The sequence below is a fragment of the Acyrthosiphon pisum genome, chromosome A1 (genome assembly GCF_005508785.2).
Source record: "Acyrthosiphon pisum isolate AL4f chromosome A1, pea_aphid_22Mar2018_4r6ur, whole genome shotgun sequence".
Taxonomy (NCBI): Eukaryota; Metazoa; Arthropoda; class Insecta; order Hemiptera; family Aphididae; genus Acyrthosiphon; species Acyrthosiphon pisum.
Window position 1 is genome coordinate 23,087,799 of NC_042494.1, and position 6,000 is coordinate 23,093,798.

General features: G+C 33.2%; 1 protein-coding gene across 3 annotated transcripts in view; it reads right to left on the reverse strand.

The window, feature by feature from the left end:
- LOC100166209 overlaps positions 1–5,140 on the reverse strand; it is an 80,963-nt gene extending 75,823 nt beyond the window's left edge. The window contains exons 1-2 of one of the 3 annotated variants that reach the window (XM_008190651.3): positions 4,786–5,140; positions 1,184–1,256 (exon numbers count right to left, since the gene is read on the reverse strand). The gene's annotated coding sequence lies outside the window, so the exon portion shown is untranslated. The remainder of the gene's footprint in view (positions 1–1,183; positions 1,257–4,785) is intronic. The other 2 variants (XM_016809007.2, XM_001942492.5) reach the window with 2 other exon arrangements.
- Between the last annotated feature and the right edge of the window lie 860 nt (positions 5,141–6,000).

Here is a 6,000-nt window from a genome sequence, read left to right on the forward strand (position 1 = left end):
GATATATTAATAATATACGTTCTTGGAAGCACCCTGCGTAACTTTAAATGAATAGGAATGCACTCAGGCTGAGTCAAAAATAAGACCTTTTTTTTCTTGGAACGCACTCGGGTGATACCTTATTCCGGACGAACTAGGAATATTAAATTACGGTCATTTTGAGACGCACTCGGGAAACTCCCTATGTGTGCGTCGTTCTACCTGAGAATCTGACGATTGACTAGAAGGAAATAACGGCCAGTCACCTTGAAAGTTTTTGCCGCAAAACTATAAGTATTCACCATAAATATTTTACTGTTGAAATTAGTAAGCTCAGAGTGCTCACCCCAATCCTAGCACTCGTTCTTTGCTTTTTGGTGGCCAAGAGTATGCAATATCATCTGGTCTAGAGTAGATAAGTATACACACGAAACAAATAGATACCTCGCTAAATGTAACCGTATGCATAACGACAAGATGGCGCCTAAAACCAACACCAATAGAGAAATTATATCTCTTGGCACGCGTATCTAGCCATAATAATATACGTAGATGAATCGCTATCGAAAATTTGAAACTGACGGACGGACTTTAATCTTTCGACTGAAATCAAGAAAAAGTATATTAAATTATACTAAGAAATTGAGGAACATACTATAAGAAGCAAGAGTAATATTATGGAATAAAGAAATCGAGCGACGCGTCGCAAGGTTGTGACATGTTAGTAAATTTACAGTTTGGAGAGCTCTAAACCACACGCGAAAAGGAATCGGACGGACGAAGGAGAACCAGAAAAAATTGAGAATAATAGGAGAGAGGGAGATTTTGACTGCGGGTTTAGAGAGGTTCAGACAACGGCCTGTAATAATTTTCCTTTAGATGCGAGATAGCAGTCTTAGAATTGGCAAACGAAAATGCCAAAAGTTGAGAAGCACTGGAGCTATAACATATAACATAATATAAATGAGTTGCCTTAACTGCGCGTATTACCAAGAACACTCATATAATATACCTATATATATATATTATATTATGTATTAAAATAACTATCCACATCGTCCATTATTTATTAAAGAAAATTATATTATATATTTATAGCTTTATAAGGTATTTAAATCTTTAATAAAGACTATCAGTACAGACTTGAATCTAATTCAAAAATATTGCTGTGAACTTATTAAAAATATCAAAATCTAAATATTACCGAATGCCGATATTACTGTTATTGAAATGTAGCTAAGCTCTCTTGAGACCCCATCTAGATGCGCCAAGAGCATCTGTAATTTTAAAATTTATGTAAGTACAAAAAAACCATTAAAATGTTTAATAACTAATAAATACACATTTAATTTAATTAATTGGCATGGATGACGAGAGTCTATGTTTTTGAATTAGAAAATGTTGATTTCTAAATAATAATAATATGATTTCTAAAATGCCAAAGGTACATTTTTATGTTTGAATTTTCACTCATGTTTGTACATTTAATTGTATTAAGTGACATAGTTTATGATATACTGACTTCCGCCTAATAAAAACTGCACAAGACATGCACATTGCACATGAATAGCGAGTAGGTACATGATACTACAACAAATCATGCCATTAAATGTCTAAATAAAAATTTTACATTTTGTAACCCAAAAACCCAAATTAAATTCGTCGGCACATAAATCTCGTCAAGGATTTTTACTATAACAAGTAACATGGAAGTTGATGAATGTCAAACACAATACATTATTAATAGTGATTTATACGATTATTTTTAATAATTGAAATTAAAATAGGCACTTTTGTATTATTAATATTACACTGATATTTGCTTTAAAAAATAGTACTATATAATTATATATTATATACACATCACTCTCCTTTTTTTCAACGATATTTAACGGAATTATTCTTCCAATATTATAACGAATTTCATAAATACTTAAATACTTTATAATATTAAAACAGCAAGTTGGTCATATATTTACTGTAAGAACATACTACAGCCATTACAGTATAATGACTACTATATCAGTACTTTGTTCATCCTTGAACTTTCACAGGCACATTGTAACAAAAACAAAAACCTTGGTATAAAATATTTACGATTACAACATATAATGTTATTAAAAATGTAGGAGCATTTTTTGCACTGAATTCCATATTAAGTGAATAGTAAAATATAATAATTTTATAATGAAATCAGTTACTTCTTAATGTTGAATGAAATTAAAATATAAAATAAAAGTACTTTAAGATACCAATCTTAATAAGTATATAAATATGTTGTTGATTAAGATGTAGAAACTAACACTTTTTAGAAGTTTAAATGTACCTATCTATATGAATGATAGCATAAATGAAATAAACGTTTTTAATCACACAAACGTGTTATAATGTACCTATTTATATATATTATATTATCAATATTTAAAAAATATATTAAAAAGTGAAACAAGTGGTGGAAAAAAATTATAAAATAAATTATGTACAACATGTTTATCATGATATTAATAAGCTAATTTTGTCTATAATATTATAATTACACAACTATGATATTTTAATTTTTTCGTTTTTTAAAATCGTTCTTTGTATTAGAAAATAAAGAATATAATAATATTATGATGTTTTAATTTAACGTTTGAAAAACGTGAAGAAATAATTTATATATTGCATTGATTTTTTTTTGTTTATTGCGCAAGAACTTTTATGTTAAATACGATTTAGTTTATAGTACTCTATTTTATTGTATCCTAGCACACTACCATTAAAATGTATTATGTTCCACAGAATAAATATCTTCTGTAAACGTAATAAACGTATAACTACTCGTATTGTTAATACTAAATGATCGAGATATTATGATGTGTGTATGCGTATATAAGTTTTACTAAGCATTTTCTCTCTGTTTTTCTATGAAAGTGCTCAAATATTTGAAAGATACTATGAGATAAGAATAATATGTCTATAATAGTTTATGAAAAAAAAAAAATATGAAAAGGTTTTTAAATTGTTTTATTCATTTCGTACTTAAAACTATTATTATCTGTGGGAGTGTTTATATTCGATAGTAGGCCATAATATGTAATTATCGACAGTTGAGAATAAAAATACATTGCATAAAAATTCCGAAAACAATTTGGTCGATAATAATAGGTAGTTGACAGGGTATATTTTTATAAATGCTTCGAATTATAGGTAGTACATATTTTTATCTAGTACTGTTTACATTTAAATTCGTTTAAGTATAATATTCTCCTCACTATTTTCAAAGCCACTATATCGTCGACATTTTGTAATGTATAATATTATACACAAGAAACTTATAAATAAATAATAAACAAAAATCAATAACAGGTTTCAATAAGTATATATTCTTATTTCCGATGGTAAAAAAAAAAGCTCTAAACTATCGGCGCCTATATAATAATATCGGTTCGGTAGAAATAAAATACTCAAATTTGAAATATCCATTCAACAAAACACTTAAAACCCATTTTAAGTCACATGATATTTGTAATATGTAATAGGTAGATATCTACATAGTGAAATGTGTTCTGCAGCAATGATAAAGATTTGACAGCAGATATGACGAAGTTGAAATTTAAACGATAATTTGGTCTTAGGACAATGTGCTCATAATATATAATATAAAGAAAACATAATAATATTTAGAAAACTATTTGAAAACACCGTTTATGGACTAGACGCGTGACGCTCTAGGATAAATATAAAATATATATTATATTCCGTGCGCGATATATGTGTATAGAATTGGAATTTTTCGAGAACACGACCAACATGTCAAATTTGAATAATTCGGGATAACGATAGAAGAAAATAAATATTTATACGTGCGAACGGGGTGGGAAAAAAGTGTTTATTAGGGGCGAAATTTGGCTTTCGGATCACGTAATACGGCCGTGCCATTGGTCGCACAGCGCGGGTAGTTTTATATTATTTTTACCTACCTAAGCTTCGTACGGTTGTTTCTTGACGAGACCGCCGAAAACCCAAAAATTACAAGGTCTTTTTTTCGTACACAAAATCCAAAATACTCCACCACGAAAATACTGTATAGAATCACGACTGTCTCACCGACGTTGTCGAGGAATCGACGAAGACCAACACTATATAAAATAGAAACGAGTTTTAGATCGTGCAAAAAGTGCCGATACGTGGAGGCAATATGCGTTGACTGTGATTTTAATTCCGTCTTCGGGAATATGTCTTCAAAAAAAAAAAAAAAAAGGTCTCAGACCATCGATCTGAAATGTTGGCATATTTCTACCACAAAACGTGTAACTTTACAAAATTTCCCTTGTAATTCTAACCGGCGTGTCGAGTTAATCGTATGGTACGTTGCAGCAGCTTTGGCTCGTCCTACTTGTAGCTGATAAATCACTGTAATAATAAGCTGTGGTGATAATAATATTATGCTTTTGAACGTATCAAATACGAACGCTTAAATACATGCACTAAACGTTTTGAAAATAATAAATAATTAGTATTTTTAAATGGGTAGGTATTATAATATGTATTTTAGCGACATGTCATGAACGTTTGATAAATGATAGTGGCAAATAATACTACAGGATTGCCTATAAACGGATTAACGCTAATTACAGTACAAAAAAATTGGTATTCAAATAATACCTAGCTAATGTACGATCAGCATAACATGTCCTCGACGAGCTACGTACAATATTATTACCACCTACGAACGCCGCTAATTCGTGCTAATCTAGGTATGTTATGTTAGGTAGGTACCTAATACCTATTTGATATTTGCGGTATACGATAAATCGCGCCTACCTGTACTGTGAGGAGGCGACGGCGGTGGCCGTCGTGACCGCGTGGATATCGCGTTTCCGGCGCAACGGTAGCTAGACGACCCCGGACTTCCGGTATACAGTGTGCCGGTACAGCTTGTTATTATCTCAGGTGTCCTCGTCGACGTCGTCCGGCCAATCACCCGGTGGCGACCGCCGATACGGTCGCGGCGTAGTAGCGGACCACGACGAACTGATATACCATCATCATTAAAAAGCGTCGTGCCCGTTCGCGTCGGCCGTCGCCGCCGTCGTCGTCCCGTACACTAAGCAACAGAGTGTACGGCGCGAGTACAACGCAACAACAGAGAACCGTCTCGGCGCGTCGTCGGCGTCGGCGGCGACCGTGTGGCCCAAACGTGCCGCCGCCGCCGCCGCCGGCAGACGGTCGGTGGCAGTCGGCGCCAGCAATACGCCGCCATCGCCGCCGCCGCCCCTTTTAGCGCCCCCTTTTCCGCCACCCCTATACCGAATATCTACCCTCCCCCGTACGTGTGGTGGTGCACACTACCCCTTCATCGCCGCCGCCGCCGCCGTCGTTGTCGTCGTCGCCACTGCGGGGTGCGAGCCAACGTCCGAAGAGAGAATCGCCTCGCGGCAGGGTGGAATGTAATATTATTATTATCGCCACTGCAGGGCTATACGACATAATATATAAATAGTACAACTTCTGCCATTGCTCTCCGTGTATACAGGGTATTTCTGAATGTACCAGACACTCTCAAACGCGTTTTATACTTGGCATTTATTCGAGTTCTGGTTTTTGGAACTCCTATATATTATATTGAGTATTATTATTAAGACTACGATATTATAATGTTTCAAACGCTTGCATTGTTTTTACTATTTGAGTATAGAGTATACCTACCTACTGCCGTGATGGTACGAACATCATTTTTCAAATCCATCTTTTATACTTTAAATCTATTATAAACATCTAACTTTTTTTTTTGCAAATATTGTATGCATTTAAATCGAAATTTCAACGATATTCTGATTTATTAATCTTTTAAATCTTCAACAACAACTACAAGGATATAAAAGGTAGTTCTTAATAAATGGTTTCACATAAAATATAAGATATAATATGTATAATAGCTACCTATTTATAGTCTACAATTTGTTATACTTGGGACATTTTTCATAAATTATAACTAGTAATTAGTAAATTAATATAATGTGCAAGCTATCATAATAT